The 19,261-nt window shown below is 46.7% G+C and overlaps 1 protein-coding gene and 1 pseudogene across 2 annotated transcripts in view; both read right to left on the bottom strand.

The window, feature by feature from the left end:
- Positions 1-19,261, bottom strand: part of LOC309416429 (serine/threonine-protein kinase PAK 3-like) — a gene marked incomplete at its 5' end in the record, with an annotated part of 266,010 nt that overhangs the window by 25,401 nt on the left and 221,348 nt on the right. The gene's annotated exons all lie outside the window — the stretch shown is intronic.
- LOC309416410 (E3 ubiquitin-protein ligase RBBP6-like) overlaps positions 1-19,261 on the bottom strand; it is an 82,254-nt pseudogene that overhangs the window by 245 nt on the left and 62,748 nt on the right. The window contains exon 18 of the transcript in view: positions 1,082-1,902. The product of the transcript in view is annotated as an E3 ubiquitin-protein ligase RBBP6-like (transcript). The remainder of the gene's footprint in view (positions 1-1,081; positions 1,903-19,261) is intronic.

Genomic DNA, 19,261 nt, shown 5'->3' with positions numbered 1-19,261 from the left:
AGATCCACACACTGCCATTTTCTGTAACATTTTCTAAAATGGCTTTTGTTTCAATTCTAAATCTTCAGGAGTTTTTCAAAAGATGTTCAATTAAGGGAACAGGCAAGAGAACGGATGAGCCCACTAGCTATGATTATGAGCAACCAATGGATTTAGTATCTTCCTACTCTACATGTAATTAACAAAGACACAAGATTATCAGATTGGGGCCCATCTGATCTGGTAATACCTTCAGGTCCTACTTCTACCAATGGTGGATACATGAGACATGCACTCTTGTTTCATTCTTGTAAGCAAGCAATTATGGAGAGGTATACACAACCAAAGCTCTGTCCCACTGTTCTTCCTTAGAAAAATGTACAGTTTTGAACCTTCTTAGAACACCAAGACACTACCTTATGTCTCCAGCCATGTCTTAAATGTTTTGAGTTTGCTTTGTCCTCCTTCTTTAGGCACTGAAATCTAAATCCTAACAGTTCCACACTAGATCACTTTTCTGTTTTTCACGTGTCATACAATGGAACCTAGAAGAGAGGTTTCCAAGGGAAGTGCCAAACACGGAGGCACTGAGCTGGGAGCAGTGTAGCTGTGTCGATATGGCGCTGTGCTCAAAGCCAAAATCAGTACAACCTATTGTCAGCCAAGCTGCTCTCTCTGCAAGGTATAATTTCATGTCCTACTGACAAAAGTAGAACATGACAGTGCCTTGCAATTTTTGAAACGCAAAATATTGCATGAGATAGACATGTCTGTTGTCCTTGCCGTTCGCAGTAGCGTGGATTTGAAGGAAGACCGAGAGGGCACTCCTCAAAGAGTCAACATGTAATGAATAAGAAGAGGGGAAAACGAAGTCCCAGAAGTAAGGGTCAAACATGTTATTAGCTTTCTGCGCAGTACAGACTGCTTGTTTCCTTTAACAAAATTTGGTTCTGACACAAGTACACTTGAACAGGAGAGATCACAGATTATTCACTCATTTAGCAGGGATTTAGCTGTTCCTTCCATTAGTCACCATAAAGAATTCTGCAGCTTTTGGGGTGGGAGGAGGAAGGAAAGAATAGGAAAAGAAGTGATGAGGTACCTGGTGTAATCTACGAGAGTTGAATGAGAGCCATCAGCTCCTGTTACTTCTCACTTTTCCCTTTGCTTTTTCTTGTTTCACGTTGCTGCTGCTCGGCTCATGTTTCTCAAGAGGTTCTTTTGCGGGTGGCACATTTTCTCCACTCACCATCTTTTTGCCAGTTTCTTAGTTAAATTGAATCTTATTGAAGATTGTTAAGGCTTCAGGTTGTTAAGAAAAGCAGATTTATCCTTTGCTGGAGTTCATTCTCCTTTTTCACCATCAGGCTTGGTCTTCCCCTTCCGTGATGTGTTTGATTCAGCACTTTCTGCTTTAGAGGCCTTCATGGAAGTGGCTTCACGTTCTTTGTCAACCTTTTCATCACCTTTTATTTCTTTTTTTTCAGGTTTCGCGTCAGAAGTTTTGCTTTTTTCAGTAGGTTTTTTTGGCTGCCCCTCTTTGTTGGAGAGCTGCTCTGACTTGATTTCTTTTGGATGGTCTTTCTTTGCCTTTTCCTCCACGGCTGGTCTAGTTTCTGGGTGATCTTCTATCACTTTTGGATGAATTTTCTGTGGGGTACCAAGAGCCTTCTCATCCTTTTGAGAGGAAGATGTTTAAACATTGTCTGTCTTTGGCACGTCCTCCTTCACTTGTTTCACAGGAGGTTCCATTGGAGGAGACTTTTCACGCTCGCTGTCCACCTTCACTTGGGAAGCTTTAGCTGGTTTTCTTCTCTTGTCTTTCTGAGGAGGAACAGCCACTTCTGCTTCCCGCTTTGTCTTGCCAGTTTTTGACTTTGGCTCCTTCTCTTTCTTCTCCTTTTCAGACACCGGTTTGAACGTGTCGTGGTTTAGCCCCAGCTGGCAACTAAGCGCCATGCAGCCGCCCGCTCACTCCCCTCTCCCCCAGTGCGACGGGGGAGAGCATTGGGAAAAAACTCGTGGGTTGAGTTAAAAACAGTTTAATAGGACAGCAAGAGAGAAGGAAACAACAATGATAACAACCATAATAATACCGACAAAGGAACATAGAAGAACAAGTGATGCCCAATGCAGCAATTACTCAGCAGCCGGCAATCCATAACCCATCCCCGAGCAGCGATTTCTGCCCCCCCGGCTAACTCCAATTTGTATACTGGGCATGATGTTGTATGGTAGGGAATATCTCTTTGGCCAGCCTGGGTTAGCTGTGCTGACTGTGTCCCCTCGCAGCTTCCCGTGCACTCCCAGCCTTCTTGCTGGGGCCAGCACGAGAAGCTGGACTGTCCTTGACTACTTAGCAACAACTCAAAACATCAGCACATTATCAACATTTTCTCATCCCAAATCCAAAATATAGCCTCACGCTAGCATCTGTGAAGAAAACCAGCTCTATCCTGCCTGAAACCAGGACAGATATGCATCTAGTGAGGATGAAAGTACCTACTTTGACTTTTTTGGGTTGTTTTTGCACTTTTTGTCAATATCTCCTTAAAAGTCTACTTCAGCAAAAGAAGAAGAAATCGCTTCTCGTTTCTGTGTCTGACTAAGAACTAACCTGATCATACAGAGAACCAATGTGAAGAGCCATTGGTTGTCGTTACTGGGTACCATATCTGACTTGTCGTGCTTTCCCTGTGCGTCAGGTGGTGGTTTCTGCGTGGCACTGGTCTGTGCTGCTGGGTCCACATCCCTGTTGGTTGCCAGATGCAAGGCAAAGGGCTTATCCTCGTTTAAAATTACTGGTCTACTTTCAGAAACTGTCTCCACAGACTTAAAAAAGAAATTCTTCCTCATCTCTTTGTGCTTTAGGAGAGAAGCAGTGGGGGGGTTTCAGGGCAGTGCCCATAAAAGAGCCTTTAGGAGATCCTGTCCCTTGCCCATCAGATGGTGCAATGAAGAGTTTGAGAAAGTCATGAGTGTTTTGGTGTCCACCAAAGCAGGTGGGTTTGGGTTTTTTGTTGTTTTGTAGCATTTATAGCTTGTGTTTCTTACATAGGAGAGCTGGGAGGCTGGGAGGAAAGCCTGTGGGTAGCAGAGGATGTGCTTAGTTACATATCAAAGGAAGATGAAATAAATAACTATATAAGGATCAGCATAAGTATTGAGATGTTTTGCTGTTTAAATGTCGACCTGAACTTTGACTGAAATGGATTCGCTGGCACTTTTCTTCTCTCCTAGTTCATGTGTGGGTAGAAGAAAGAAGGCAGCAGACATACACACTGGCTAAAACCGCTTTTTATTGCCGGCTGTAAAGGTGCCTCTTGGCTGTAAGCCTGAGAAGGACCCCACATTACAATTCTCGATGCCTCATATGCAATTTTAAGGGTACTCACGTATTCATTTTTGCAGGCTAAAAAACCCATTGGCTTTGGCCACAAGATGTTACTGTTTGCTTTTGTGTATTTGTACACACAACTTGCCCTGTGCAAGCATGCTTAATGCATATTTATTAGCTGAGTTGGCACTATCTCGTCGCACCTTTGCCGCATTCAGCTGGTTTCTGTCTGTTTTTTTCTAATGCTAAGCCCACTTGTATAGGTGAGGCCACTGTCAGTCAAGTTCTCTTGCACATGTCTTTGAAGCTAGCTTTACACAGGAGCTTTTTCTTATGAAGCACAATTGGCTGATCAGCTTTGTCACCAGGGCTAGTTCAAAGCCTACGCAGCAGGAAGCAACTGCTGCCAGACAAGGCTTCTTTATATCCCACGGGAGCTCAGTGGTTGTAACACACTTTCTGGTTTTCCTTGGGAGACAGGGGGGACCAAAGCTCTTGCATCAGAGCGTACCTTGGTCGGGGGAGGCAGGGTAAAAACGGTGTGGCCGTCACAGGCACAGCTGTCCTGGGCTGTGAGCTGTGCAAATGCTTGCAGGAAGCTCTGGGAACGCTTTTTACCTGTGCCAAAGTGTTCCTGCTGCTACCCCAAGAGTGACCCACCGGAGCCCTGACATCTGGAGACAGTGGAAGGTAGAGCTGCCTCCGGTGTGACAGGAGGCTGCCACGCTTTGGAGCAGACATGCTCTGGTGGGCTCAGAGCAGGTGCCTTTGCTGACTTTTAGACTTCATGTGGTTCTCATGCTCATGGACAACCCCATCTCTGTTGATAGTCCTTCATAAATTCGAAGGATGCCGTGAAGTACATGAACTCTGCCCCTCCACTCCGCTGTGGCAAGACCCCAGCTGGAGTACTGTGTCAGGACCCTGCACTTGGCCATGCTGAACCTTAGAGGTTCACACGAGCCCATTCCTCGAGCTTATCCAGGTCCCTCTGGACGGCATCCCATCCCTCAGGCGTGTCAACCGCACCACTCAGCACAGTCCACAGTCCATCAAATCTCTCTCTCTCCAACTTAGAGAGAAGGCTGTTGTGGGGGACTGTCTCAAAGGCCTTACAGAACTCTGGATAGACGACGTCGGTTGCTCTTCCCTTGCCCACTGATGCGGTCACTGCATCACAGAAGGCCACTAGGTTGGTCAGGCAGGACTTGTCCTAGGTGAAGCCGTGCTGACTGTCTCGAATCGCCTCCCTGTCGGGAGGTAAGTTGACATCTCACTGCGAAAGAGGCAGTGTCAGGCCCCAAAATGAGTCAGACCCACGTTCAAAAATGAGATGGTCAAGCAGCAGCCTTAAAAACTTCCACCTTGTGGAATACTCCTGAAATGAATTCTCTTTCTGCTTTTGTCCCCTAAATGGCATTGAAACTGTGACTTTTCTTCTCTTGCTTGCTTTTACAACTAAAGCAGACAGTAGATGGAGCAATCATGACCATTTTTCCAGAGAAGCATTAGTGGCCAAAGGTCATGTTTACTTTTGTTTCTTTGCATCCTTGCTCCTTCACGCTACCCTTCAGATTGGGGTACAGGGTATACTTGTTTTGTGCGTTTTATGAGTTATTCTTGGATCCTTTGAGCAACAGGTTATGGACCCTGAGGATTTTTTTGTGGTGTTTTGTGATAGAGGGGAATTTTCAAGGATTTCTTGCATTAGCTGTAGAGAAGATGTGGTGGGCTGACCTTGGCTAGACGCCAGGTGCCCACCAAAGCTGCTCTGTCACTCCCCCTCCTCAGCTGGACAGGGGAGAGAAAATATAAGGACAAGCCTGTGGCTGGAGATAAGGACAGGGAGAGATCATTCAGCAATTCCCATCACGGGCAAAACAGACTCAACTTGGGGAAATTTGTTTAAGTTCTTGCCAATCAAAATCAGAGTAGGATAATGGGAAATATGGTGAAATCTTAAAACACCTTCCTGGCACCCCTCCCTTCGTCCTGGGCTGTCACGGATGGGTAATTTAGGCTGCTTAAAGAATCACTGCCGAAGATATCAGAAAGCGAATGATTTTAATCTAGATTTGTAAAAAGCGCGAATTAACAGAAGTTGCTGGCAAGGTCCACTCTATTCCATATTCAACGTGGAAAAGCTATGCAGAGAGAAGCCAGATTACAATTAAACTCGAATGATTTACGTGTCTATCGGATCGAGTTAATGTGTATCTTGAGGAGAGAAACTAGGGGAGACCCTCCTCTTGAGACACGAGGCTCAGAGTGGACCGAAATCCACCCCTAGTCCTGGACTTGGTCAAGGGTTTATGACTAAGGTTAGGTAAGGAAAGTAAAGGAATGCCCTCCCGTTGAGTCACGAGGTTCAGGGTGGACCCCCATGCTTTCTAAAGTCCTTTTCAGAGGGGAGTCTAGGTGCGGCTGAATCCACTCCTAGTCCCAGACTTGGTCAACGGTTTACATGACTAAAGGGATAGAGTATCAGGGATTCTGGTGTAGTGATATAGTCCATGATTTTGTGCTTCCTGTCACTTAAAGATGGCAATTTATCCAATACAAAATAGCAGCAATCACATTCACTAACAATGCCGAGATAAGTCACAGTATCAAATCATATAAAACTTAGCAGCATAATCCACTGAAACTTACTACGAGAATTCTTTTTCAAAATATTTGTTCTGCAGTCTTTTTCTTTATTCTTTTCTAACAAGAGCTTCCATGAACTTGTGATACCTGTTTGGATAGGTACACAGTTCCACTAACAAGCTGAAAATAGCACCTACCAGACACCGACAACACGGTGTTTTTCCTGCTGCCCAGCCCAGCCCAGGATTACGGCAGTGGTTGGTTTAGTACTGCAGGGTCCCATGGGGATCCCTGTCTGGGGGCTGGTTAAGCTCGGCAGTGTGCGCAGGAGGGCACGCTTTCTCATCTCACGTCCCTTCTTCCAGTCAGTTACGAGGGAGTCCCAGAGTCCTCTGGGCATATTCTTCTGGACTGAAGGGTTCTTTTGTAGTGGAGACCCACCATAGAGAAACAGAAGGAAAGCTTCATCTTACGCTATAGGTTTGAGTGAGATGAAACTACAAAACGTTAACCAGGTCCTGAAAACGTACGGCCCTTGGCTTGGAGTCCGGACAATCCAGTTCCTCTAACTCTTGCAGGCTGGCACAGCAGGGCAGGATCACGTCAGGCTACGTGAGACTGTGTCAGCATCCTCAGGCAGGCTCCAGCCTGGGCCCCAGCCATGGGGTGCCATCCTCCAGACACGGGCTGCTCCAGCACGGGCCTGCCACGGGGTCACGGCCTCCTTCGGGCATCCCCCTGCCCCGGCGGGGGGTCCTCCCCAGGCTGCAGGTGGAGATCTGCTCCAGCGTGGAGCTGCATGGCTGCAGGGGCACAGCCTGCCTCACCATGGTCTTCACCAGGGGCTGCAGGGGAACCTCTGCTGCGGCGCCTGGAGCACCTCCTGCCCCTCCTTCCGCACGGACCTTGGTGTCTGCAGAGCTCTTTTCACATGTTCTCACTCGTCTCTCCGGCTGCAAATGCCACGTGCCGGTTTTGTCCCCTTCTGAAATACGTTATCCCAGAGGTGCTGCCCCCGTCGCTGCCTGGCTTGGCCTTGGCCAGCGGCGGGTCCGTCTTGGAGCCGACAGGCACGGGCTCTATGGGACACAGGGGCAGCTTCTAGCAGCTTCTCACAGAAGCCACCCCTGCAGCCCTGCTGCCACAACCTTGCCACGCAAACCCCATGCAGAGGACAAGGTTGCTGTGCATAAACTCGCAAACCAACCCAGAACGGCTGCCATTGTGATGTAACAGGAACGGTGTCACAGAGGGCGAGAAGGCAGGCATAAGTGTCCCGAGCAATCTCCATAGCAGGCTCACTCCAGGAAGACCCTCGTGGTGTGGGCATTCCCGTCCAAGAGCCTGCAGATTTGATGGGGATGTCCTTTATCCTCCTGGATGCCTAGAGTCTGCAAAATTGTGACGTACCGTTGCAAAAATGAGAGAGCAAGTCTGTGCTGCAGTTCGCGTTTTCTTTTCTTTGGCTTTTTCTGTATTGTATTTGCCAGACAGACCCTGGCTGGCCACACATGTAGCAAGTAAGTGGAGGTTTTTACTACTAGTTGGCTTCTGTATCGATGTGTTCTTTGGCTGTTCCTTAATAACGGAGTTGATTTTTAAACAAAAATGCCAGTAAGATACCATGACTTTGGTAAAGCTTCTGTCAAGAGCTGCAGCTAATAAGGGGGTGTCTCTATCCCACCGGGTGTGGACAGCTTTTGGACAGATTTACCTGCAGTGGTTCAGTTCCCCACGCCTGGTAGTGTGTGGCAGTGGGGTCTGCAATTTCCTCAGTTTGCTGGTTCAACCAGTGCAACTGCTAAAATGCGGACTGGGAGAGCTTCTGTGAGAGAGAAACTGTGAGGTTAATCTCCAGAATGTATTACTGTTTCTCTTCTTTTGAGGGAAAGCATCTTTTTTTTTTTAACTTGCATAATGAAGAGATTTGACTGTCTTAAGTTGACAATGTGTGCTAAAAAAGCAATTAGTTTTGTGGTGAAATGCAAAATTCAAAACACTTTGTGTACACTCCTGAACTCAGGAGCTGTGACTGAGGTTTGTCAGAATAGAAGTGGCACAGCTAAGGTGGAATTTTGGCAAGCTTTAATGGGGGAACAGAAGCATGGACAGTTAAAGACCAATCTGCATTTTCTTGAATAAGTTTCCAATTCTTTTAGTTACTGGCAAAACAGGGCAAAAAATAGACACAAGAAAGTGTAGAATTGTCTATTGTCCTGTTACCCTCCTCTCTATGTAAAATAGCTGTTGCTCCTGGAGGGATGTTGTGAAAGAAACATGTCGTCTCTTTGGATTTCCTTGTTCTGTGGGTTTCCCCACAAAAGGCATTTTTATAACAGCGTCTGGTTAATTTTCCTTTGCGCATTGCAGGTAAAATCGCCCCTGAATACCGAGAAACCCATCCTTCGGTGAGTGTGAAAGTAACCTTTAGCTTTCCTAGCATTTAAGAATGGTGGAGCAAGCTGTGAGATTTGCCTTTTGTGACAGAGTGCCAGCCTTGCAGGCTGAAGGAAAGTCAACCGTAGCGTCTTTGCAGCAGCAGCAAAGGTTGGGGTTAAATAGGAGGGTTCTTAAACCCTTGTATTTAACCACATTCGAATAAGTAGATACCTGCTAGCTTAATTAACTGTTACCATGACTGTAGATACAATGCCAAAGCAATGAACCAGCAACTAGATGTGACTTCTAGCGATATATCCAAGCATGACATTTTGTAAAATTGGACTTTGACTAAGCATGGGCATGGATAAGTTGTTTTCAGCAAGAATGAAAAACGCCAAGACAACTTAACAAAACAGCAGGGTCATTTGTAACCTTTAAATTGTGCTGTGCCACGTGTAACTTAGCACCGGGGCCTGTAGGACTACAGGCATGTCCAGATTGGTTCCTGAAGCTGTCTGAGCAGACCCAAGTGGTGTGTAATTGTCAAAGCTCCCACGTGCCAAAGTGGTGACTGTCGCTCATGCTCCCGTCTGTCCACAGGGCACAAAACCAGCATGTGAACCCCCACGAGCTCTGCCTGTTTCTGAAGAAGCAGATGAAGGTGATGAGGAGGAGGAAGAAGGCATTGAACCTCCCCCGGTTCCCGCACCCTGGCCTGAACATACAAAACCAGTAAGTCCCAGCGTTGGATAGCACTGTATTTGGGGTAATTCAGAGCTGCATGTTTCTGGTCAGACAGCACTTGTGGGTGAAGACTCTGCGGGCCACAGTCCTACCATGACAGTGCTTCACCCAGGCCACTGACACCCCGACAATCGGGTTTGAACTTTCCCATTTAGTCATGAGTTTCCTGTGATTCTGATAGGGTCCGTGAATTTATCTTAGTAGCAGAGAAGAGGCATCTTCGTAAGCATTTGCATTTGCAATATGATCTTAGGGGCATCTCTGCAAGCCAGCTTTCTGATACAACGCCTTTTCTTGTCACAGATCTACTCATGCTCTGTAACTGAACCTGCCGCTGCCCTGGCACCAGCTAAAGTGGCCACCACTCTGCAATGTGGACAATCAAACGCTTTGTCCAGAAACACAGACGGGCAGGAGACAAAATCTGGGCTGACAGTTGAGGAGATCCTAGAGAAACTGAGTACGTATTCGGTATTTCTTTCTGTCCCATGCCCTGTGCCAGATGTGCCGGCCCTGCCTTCCCGCTGCTGCAGCGCAGAGCTGCCGGGAGGCGGCAGCACCCCATCTGGCCTGGCTTCTGAGCCTTAGTGCTGGAATGATCAGCATCTCGTTTGTGCAGCTGCCTGTGTAACGCAGCAGCCTGAGGAATAATGCTGTTCATGCTGTCCACCACGGCTGTGCTTATTTGTGAATAAGCATAATATTGGCAGACAGTAAGTTATCCATGGGACAGCACTGTGCCCTGGTGGCCAAGAGGGCCAATGGTATCCTGAGGTGCATTAAGAAGAGTGTGGCCAGCAGGTCGAGAGAGGTTATCCTCCCCGTCTACTCTGCGCTGGTGAGGCCTCATCTGGACTCTTGCGTCCGGTTGTGGGCTCCCCAGTTCAAGTGAGACAGGGAACTCCTGGAGCGAGTCCAACGGAGGGCTACGAGGATGATTAAGGGACTGGAACATCTCTTGTATGAGGAAAGGCTGAGAAACCTGGGGCTGTTTAGTCTGGAGAAGAGAAGACTGAGAGGGGACCTTTTCAATGTCTATCAATATCTGCAGGGTGGCTGTCAGGAGGATGGAGCCACTCTCTTTTCAGTAGTGCCCAGTGACAGGACGAGGGGCAATGGGCATAAACTGCAGCACAGGAGTCCCACCTCAGCATGAGGAAAACTTCTTTACTGTGAGGGTGATGGAGCACTGGAACAGGCTGCCCAGAGAGGTTGTTGGAGGCTCCTTCTCTGGAGACCTTCCAAACCCGACTGGACGCGTTCCTGTGCAAGCTGCCCTCGGTGATCCTGCCTTGGCAGGGGGGTTGGACCAGATGATCTTCAGAGATCCCTTCCAACCTCTACCATTCTGTGATTCTGTGGAGATCAACATGCGTGCAGTGTTGAGAGTGCAGGACAAGTGCGTGTCAATCCCAGTCAGGTTGCAGACAAGCAGTGTGGTTCTTAGAGTGGCATAAGCAAGGTCTTCAGAACTTGTTCATTTACATGCTGCAAGCCAAACCTTTTTAAAAACCCCTTTGGTCACTGGCAGAAAATTGACCTCTATTGTTTATCTACTCATAGCCAGTGTATGGGAGGAGACTGCATTTTGTCTGCATTAATCTTTTCTGGCATATATTGCTTAAGACTGTTTTCAAGGACCTGGCACAGCCATCTCAGCCTACCTCCATGTTGTTTTGTTGTTGGCTTGATTGGTTTTGTGGTTGTTTAAGTTGATCATCTTTTCTGTGTCTTATCATAAGTGCTGGTAAATCCTCCTCGAAATTACTTCCTTTGGGCTGTTCCTGCTCTTTTCCATTGCTGTGGATATCAGGAAGGTGAAGTTCTTGTTTGCAGAAACACGTAATTTGCCACTTTTTAAATTGTTTCTCCTGTTCCTGGATGTATTTTCTGGTAGGTTTTCCAAACTGTTGACCAATTCCTGTCCTCACTGGTACACATCCTCCTGGTCCAAGATTTATCTTTGCCATTACTGAACTTCAATTTTTCACTTGCTTGCCAACTCGGACGTCTAATTGTTCACTTATGGGCCTTCCTCATTTAGACCGCACAGGTTCTAAGTCCTGTATAGCCTAGAGGGAATGTCTATTCATGTTGTCCTGTCCTCATGTAAGAATGACTTGGAAACAAAATCAGCTGTAGCCTTTTTCCAGAGGTAATTTAGCCGTGCACACTCATCTCGGTGCCATTGTTTTCATCTTTCAGCTACCTCGTCGGTGACACACTGTGGGTGGTTATGGAATACCTAGCTGGAGGCTCTTTAAATGATGTTCTTGAGGAGACATGTATGGATGAAGGACAGATAGCAGCTGTCTGTAGGGAGGTAAGGGATCCCGCCTGTGCTTCCCATTACTGGGACAGGATGGTACTTCTAAGCAGGTGGTAAGAAGATGAGAGGTTTCATGTTCAGAGTATTGTTTCTGTGATGCTTTTATGATACGGAGAAGAAAGAGCATCTTAAGTGAACTGCCTGCCAGTATCGCTGCACTTATTACACTCTGTTGTTTTACTCATAGAATTTTATTGTACTATTTCTTTTTTTGTTGTTTTTAGTTTTACTCTTCTCAACTTTGCCTCTCTAAACCTTTGCCTGGAGCATGCCTGTACTGCATTCCTTTCGTGTACAAGCAAATATGCTGGTGGCAGAATTTTAAAATACCAACAAAGAAAAATAGGGGCTCCTTCATCCCAGTCCTCGGCTTAAAAGAATAGCACTCCACCCAAAACGGTGGTTGCTCCTGAAAAATGCCTAACACGCTATTTCCAGATCTGCCGTCAAGCCTAACAATAAAATCTTTCTCATGCGACCTCCGACTCAAAAGTGATCCATCTTATACCGAAGGAAGGGACTTTTTGGTTTTTGGCAAACCATAGTTTGTCACCTGGGTGGAGATAGCACATTCCCTGCAGCAGCAGTCATTCCGTGTGTGCTTTCAGGGGACAGTCTGTGCCAAGAATTGACATTTCTGTTTCAAAAGCTACTACGCCTTTGTTTAGGAAGTTATTACTCTGTGTTGAAGCAGCAAGCTCTTCCTCTTGAGAGCACAATACTCTGCCATTACTCTCAATTCAACTAGAAATTAAATCCTTTAGAGCCATTTCTTTTCTTGTGTGATCACTAAGTAAGTTTTACCCTCATGTTTCTTTTTTATCTATGAGTGCGTACAAGCTCTGGATTGCCTTCATTCCAACCAAGTGATCCACAGAGACATCAAAAGCGACAATATCCTCCTCGGAATGGATGGATCTGTCAAACTGAGTAGGTATCCTTGGTCAGGTGCAGCATTCCCAGGATGTGGTGTGGGGCTGCTTTTGACTGACTGCCTGTTACCCAAAAGCGATGCCTGTTGTAGTGCACTGGCAGACCACTGCTGCGAGCTAAGAGCACAGTGCCAACGTCCAGAGAGGTACAGAAAGGAAAAAGGTGTAAAGAGTGGTTTCGGTTTGTGTAGGTCCCTTCCAGAAGGGGCAGTAATAAAGAATAATCTAAAGCTTCAAGTGAATAAAAGCCACTGCATGAAACTTGAGGGGTTTTTCAGTGGCCACTTCAGTATTTCCTTGGCTCGAGCACTGAGTAAACAGAGCATGGCCGCTTTACCAGATAGATTCAACAACGCCTTCTGAGGCATCTGGAAGGGATTTCTTTTGCTTGGTTTCATAAATCAAGCTGCCTTTAACAGTACTTGTTTTTCTCCTCAGCTGATTTTGGCTTGTGTGCTCAGATCACCCCTGAGCAGAGTCAACGGAGCACGATGGTCGGGTCTCCTTACTGGATGGCACCAGAAGTGGTGTCGGGAAACGCATACGGGCCCAAAGTGGACATCTGGTCGCTTGGGATCACGGCAATTGAAATGGCGCAAGGAGAACCTCCTTACGTTAATGCTCATCCTCTCAGGGTAAGGTGCGAATAAAACCAGAGACCACCGTCTTTCTAACCTGCCCCATGTTTTGTCTCCCATGAGACAAAATCCCAGTTACACCAGCTTGAACTAGTTCCACCAAGGGCTGCTTCTAAATATGTCGCTGGAGCATATCGGCATATATTGTAGCTGTCATTATGTCAATAGGGGGACCTTAAAAGAGAAGTGACATGTAGACTGTTCAGAAATGTGTCATTTTTGCCCTCAACAACGCTTGAGATTTCTCATGCGCTTTTAGAACTCTCTTTGAGTTGTATCTCTGAATGACAAGAATTTTTCAGCAGCAAGATCCTCCAGTTGGGGAATTTTTATGAAAAATATTTCAACTGTACGTGCAGGAGAAGTCTTTCCAAACTCAGATCAGTGCCGATTGCTCACCTGCGCCTTTCAGGAAGTGTCGCTGGTTCTAGTAATGCCATAATCACTTCTTAGCAAATGCTTTTCTACAAGTCTGTTTTGGCACAGGTACTTGTAGTACACTAGTGTATTTTGATGTTTTGAAGTTTCCAGTTTTGTCCTAATTCCTTAAAATGAAATGACCAGTTCTTATACCAAAGGAGCGTGTCATAGTGGAGGAATGTCTGCCAAGATAACACCTCATGACTGAGAGCTGAAACAGAGCTCAATGCTGCACAGTTCATTCCTGACAGGATGCAGGAATTCAGGAGGAAATTAAGTTTGCTCTATGCGTATACATACGCAATTCTTATTAAGGCTAGAATTAAAATGGAGCCTGACCTTTAGCTTTTCTCATAGCAGTAAGGCTGTGCTCTCTCTGGTCTGTGGCACCCCGACTGCGTACTGCAGACTGAAAGAAGAAACAAGAGAATGGTCAGGAAATACCCCCGGCCAAGCAAAGAGAGGAGCCCACACTCCACCTGCTTCCCTGGGAGACCCTTGCAAAAAATGCATTTGCCTTGCATAAGGCAGCAAAAACCCGTGAAGAGCATTAGCGTGACTGGTCGGGATGCTGAAGGTTCCCTGCCTCCTTAACCTCACATGCTGATTAGGGCTCCTCGAGAAGCCTCAGGTCAACTGTTTGTTAGAAAGATCACTGGATTTCTTCTCTCTGACCAAACTCAGCTCTTCCTGCCCTCACCCAGATTCTTTGAGATGCTCTTTTTCTCCATATATGCCTCATCTCCTGCTGGAGATACGATCAGCTTGGACACTTAGAGCTTCAAGGCATCTTCAGGTGTCTTAGTAAAACTGTGGTAGATGAAAATCAGGCACCTGAAGTTGCTTCCATCCGCATTGGCTTCCTGGGCTCTTTTTCAGCGGTTGTTGCCCCTGAGCTAGGAACAGTGAACAGCCTGTGATGGACTGCCTGAAGTTCCCCAGTTATCAGCTAGTTTTATTAAGGTCCATCAACCCCAACAGGGTTGATTTGTTTTTTATGAAGGATTGTTTTAATAATGGAAGGCACACAGGAGCTTCCGTTACTTAAACACCTAAATAAATTGTAAGGGCATGAAAGGCTCATTAGTCCTAGAGTTAGCAGCAGTCTTCATGTAGATGCAGTGTTGTTTTCCACGTGTAGAGCAGGCGCATCCCATGCTGCTCACGTTCTTTCCAGCTGATGCAGAACTCACGGGAATGAACAATTTTCGAGCCATGTGTGTCCTGGATGTGTCTGTGATGGTATTTGTTTCCTCTCACTGTGATTTCCTTCCATCCGGCGCATGCCGAGGTCCTGGGGGACAAACACTGGTGTGATAAAAAACCTTTGAAATTCAGGTTGGACCGCCTCCTGATTTCAATTAAAAAAAAAAAAACAAACAGAAAACCACAGAAACAAAACAAACCCTTAAGCATTTCTTTTTCATTTCTTAACCACAGCGCATCAATTTGTCTCAAAACTGTAGCATTTTTTTCAAATGCTGCACATCTTCTACAGTTTCAGGCTTCTTAATCATCTGTATGTTGTTCTGTCACGTGTCTGGGTGGCCTGGATACCTTTAGGATCTTGCTTTCACAGACTGCAGCTGTAATGGTCTGCTGAAGCCTTTCTTGTTTCTTGGCATGTGAAACAAATTAATGAGCTTATTGCCCCTTTGCAGCTACTGCGAACGCTCCTTTCCTTTGTACCGTACTTGCTTTTCTTTGCCAGCTGCATATCATAGGAGACCAAAAGATATGTGATAAGAAGGTACTTCAGCTTCCCGTAGACCTTTCCCTGTTCTGGTGGAAATACTGAAAAGGGGACGTACCGAGCTGAAGATGACTCTTCTTTGGGATTCATGTTCTGAGAAGAAACAAGTAACTAAAAGAGCTCCATTTGTCCTGGCACTCCTGTTTCACACTCAGGTGAATGTGGCTGCAGTAAAATCCCCAAAGCTGCCGTTGGTGCTGTAGTCCTTTCCCGCAGGAGAAGTATCATCCCTCGGGTAGCGCAATTGAAGCGTAGTGAGGACAGGCACTCCAGCTCACCACTGTGTCCGGTGGCTGAGGTCAGCTGCAGATGGACAGGATCAGACTGATGTTGTGACATTTATGTTGTGGGAAAAGGAAAGAAGCTTCCTTTTATTGTTTTTACTCTAGGATCGTTTCTTTGCCTTTTTAGGCTTGGAAATTGTCCTCTGTATTTAAGAGGACAATAGCAAAGTCAATGTGGTCCCGGTCTAGTTAAGTGCCAGTAGAACAGAGCTGTTGTAATGGCAGACGTTTTAATGGAAGACCCCATGGCCTATTTCTATCATTATTGCTGTGTAGTTTAGACGTATTCTGGAAGTTTATGTCTGAATAGTTCAAAAGGTTTGTCTTCCGTTTCTACATAACATCTTGCAAAAGCGCAATGAACTCATCTCGCTGGCTTCTCAGCATGTTAGACCTTGGTTACAAGCGAACCACACTGGATACTGCTCACCCTGTGTTTTGCAAAATGACGTTGTACTCCCTTGGCCTGAGGAATATCAGGAAGACTTGCTCAGCTGCATGAACTCCGTCAGCTACTTGACAGTGAACATCCTTGGCTTTGCTTAGGAAACTTGAGCTTAGCTTCGGCTGGATGCTGTTGAAGAGGAGAAAGGCTGGAATTTTCAAGTGTTTGGCTAGGCTTGTGTGCACAGAATGACTGTGCATTCAGATGAGCAGCTGGACATTTATGCACAACATGGAGGGGAATCCACAGAGGACTCAACCCTTAACACAGGTGAATACTCCCAATTCTGAGGTAGCGGAGTGTTACCATAGCGATGGAATTACTCGTTTTTCTGATAGCAAGCATTAAACGTTTTCTTCTTAACACATAAGTGACGCTGATCTGGAATTTGGAGACTGCTGAAAGACGTTGTTGCAGCTTGGCTCCCATCTGCCCAAAGATGCATTTTCTTCATAAGATATTTGTGCATGCAACTTATGTGCCTGTGTTGAAAAAAAGGTTCCCAATGTTTCTGTTTCTTTATCCAAGGACTAAGCTGATGGATTTCCTTTTTTCCCATCTGGTTACCATTTTTATCAAGAGCAGAGCAAAAAACTTGGCTACCTTTGCTTTATGGAAGCTGTACTTTAGGGAACAGTGAGCCCCGCCGAGATGCATTTTCTGTAGTAATCCTCTGAAATAATAGCGTTAAGCCAAATTCACTCTTTAAAAGAGGCTGTAAACTGTCACTGTCACAAGCCTGTCACTACTTGGAGAAGCAAAATGTGCTTTTGCTGATGTAGTTCATACTAACCAGGTCAGTCCATGGAATCAGCTGTCAAGGCAAGATCATTTTGATATTGGAAGAGCTGTGGCTGCCTCAAGGTTTTTTATGTAGCTATAGAAAAATCCTGTCTGACCCCCTGCCAGGGAAGAAACTGCCACTGGAGACTGAACCTTAAAAAATGGGGTCTATCTGGGCAGTTATGGATATGAAGGAAACAGGTGGAGTCTCATGTTCCCTTTTTCTCTAGGCGCTGCATCTGATCGCTACGAACGGGACGCCAGAGCTGCAGAACCCTGAGCGATTGTCCGCGGTGTTTCGCAACTTTCTGAGCTGCTGCCTGGAGGTGGATGTGGACAGGCGAGGGTCTGCCAAGGAACTTCTGCAGGTAAAATGGGACACGGCTGCAAGCGGAACAGCTGTTCTATGTAATGGTTTTCTCACCAGCTAAACTCAAAGGCATGAGACGAAACCCCTCATATTAGTCTCCAGTCTTGGTGCTTTTCAAAAGGAAAAGAAGTGGAATCATAGAACGGTTTGGGTTGGAAGGGATCTTTAAAGGTCATCTAGTCCAACCCCCGTACAGTGATCAGGGACATCTTCAACTAGAGCAGGTTGCTCAGAGCCCCGTCCAACCTGGCCTGGAATGTTCCCAGGGATGGGGCATCTACCACCTCTCCGGGCAACCTGTGCCAATGTTTCACCACCTCATTGTAAAAAAATTCTTCCTTAGATCCAGCCTGAATCTACCCTCTTGTCGTTTAAAACCATGACCCCTTGTCCTGTTGCAAGAGACCCTGCTAAAAAACCTGTCCCCATCTTTCTTTAGAAGCCCCCTTTAAGTACTGGAAGGCTGCAAAAAGGTCTCTCCGGAGCCTCCTCTTCTCCAGGCTGAACAACCCCAACTCTCTCAGCCTGTCCTCCTAGGAGAGGTATTCTGTCCCTCTGATCATTTTTGCGGCCCTGTGTTGAATTTTGGTAGTATATTCAGCTCTACATAGTGGCAAATGGGATGGTAGCCACTGCTCTCACTGCAAGCCAGAGCTGAGTCCGTCAGCGCTCTGTCACTGGTGTCCCTGCTCTTGTCTTGGTGCTGAAAACCTGTACCTCCGTGGCCTTCAGAAGAACACATGGGCCTAAATACTCCTGGCATAAACATTTCCTAGAGGTATTGGAGTTCCCTAAGGAACGGCTTATGCCTCTGATCTTTTCTGACAACTCAGCCCATGTCTTTAAAAAACAGGAACCTAAGTAAGTAACTTGCGTTTCCTGAAAGGAACAAGGCCCTGGGAGAGCAAACAGCATTCCCAGAGTGCTGGCAGGGCAGAAATGCCAGCACGCTGAAGACAACTTGATAAAGGGATTAATGGGATTTTGGGCCCTGTTTGCCTGTGATAGCAAGGTACTGGACATGAAGACGCAGGTGCAGATGGTCCCCTCAGTCCTGTTTCAGCGTATTCCCCATAACCAGAGAAATGCTGCTTGAGGCTGTGAGTACCTGAGTTTGGAAAGTAATGGTTCATTTCTTTTTTTCCTTTGCACAGCATCCATTCCTAAAATTAGCCAAGCCTCTCTCCAGCCTGACGCCGCTGATCACGGAAGCAAAGGAAGCGAATAAGAACGGCAGCAGCCACTAGTGCTTCAAGCCGGCTTTCTCCCATGCCAGCTCAGAGCAGAACTGAGAATAAAACTCTATAGAACCTCAACGCTTGTGCTGTGGGACAGGTGGATGGATAAAGAAGCCAATGGTCACAGTCATGGTGGTAGGAGGGAGAACAACCCAGCCCCTCAAGGAGTAAAATATGACCGTTTCTCTTCTTCCTGCCTTCTGGCTCCTGAATTTATTTTGAAGACGAAACAGGGCTTAAGATAGAGAGGTAACGACCACAAATGCTCGCCTGCCTCAGCCATTTCCAAGGGAAAGCAAATTCAGTTGGAAGGTCCCCCTCCTTCTCACCCTGTGAATAAGGTGTACACTCACTTTGAAATTGTGACAGTCAAAACAGCAAGTGAAGCAACAGCCACCCAATGTTAAAAAAAAAAAAAAAAAAAAGGAAAAAACCCTGTAAAACAGCTTAGCGCTGTAGTCTTCATGTCTAGGCCTGGTCCTGCAAAGGGCTAAGTAGCCTTTAAGGTATGAACCACCGTCCTGTTTTGGCAGTAGGAAGGCAGGATGCTTGGGTTATTCTTGGGTTAGGCCATTGGCTTGTTTGGCTTCTTGTTTAGTTCCAGTCTTTGTGTTGCCACTGTCATTCATACCTCAACTGACCTACTGTCGCTCGCTCTGTCCGTCCCAGTGTCCTCGGCTGAGGCAACGGACGGATGCAATGCTGATGGACGGCAGCAGTGAGCACAGCTGTGGGAGGTGCGCCCAGGGAGAGGAAATCTTCCACGTAGTGACCGAGCTGCAGGAGGAGGTGACTAGGTTGAGGCTATCAGGGAGAGCGAGCAAGCGAGAGACTCTTAGAACTGCACCCTGCCTTCCCTGGGACAGGCCCACCAGGCAGACGGGACGCATCATATGGGGGATTCCCTATCCTCTGCCCAGCTGGCTGAACACAGTGACTCCAGTATGCCCTCCAGAAGTCCAAAGGGGCAGTTCTGCTGTGGTTTCTAACACATCAATAACCCTTGCGTCTTTGCTGTCGCACAGCTCTCCATGCTCC

The sequence above is a fragment of the Phaethon aethereus genome (assembly GCF_964289735.1).
Source record: "Phaethon aethereus genome assembly, contig: HAP1_SCAFFOLD_108, whole genome shotgun sequence".
NCBI lineage: Eukaryota > Metazoa > Chordata > Aves > Phaethontiformes > Phaethontidae > Phaethon > Phaethon aethereus.
Note: the sequence above shows the minus strand (reverse complement) of the source record. Positions and strands in the feature narration are given on the sequence as shown.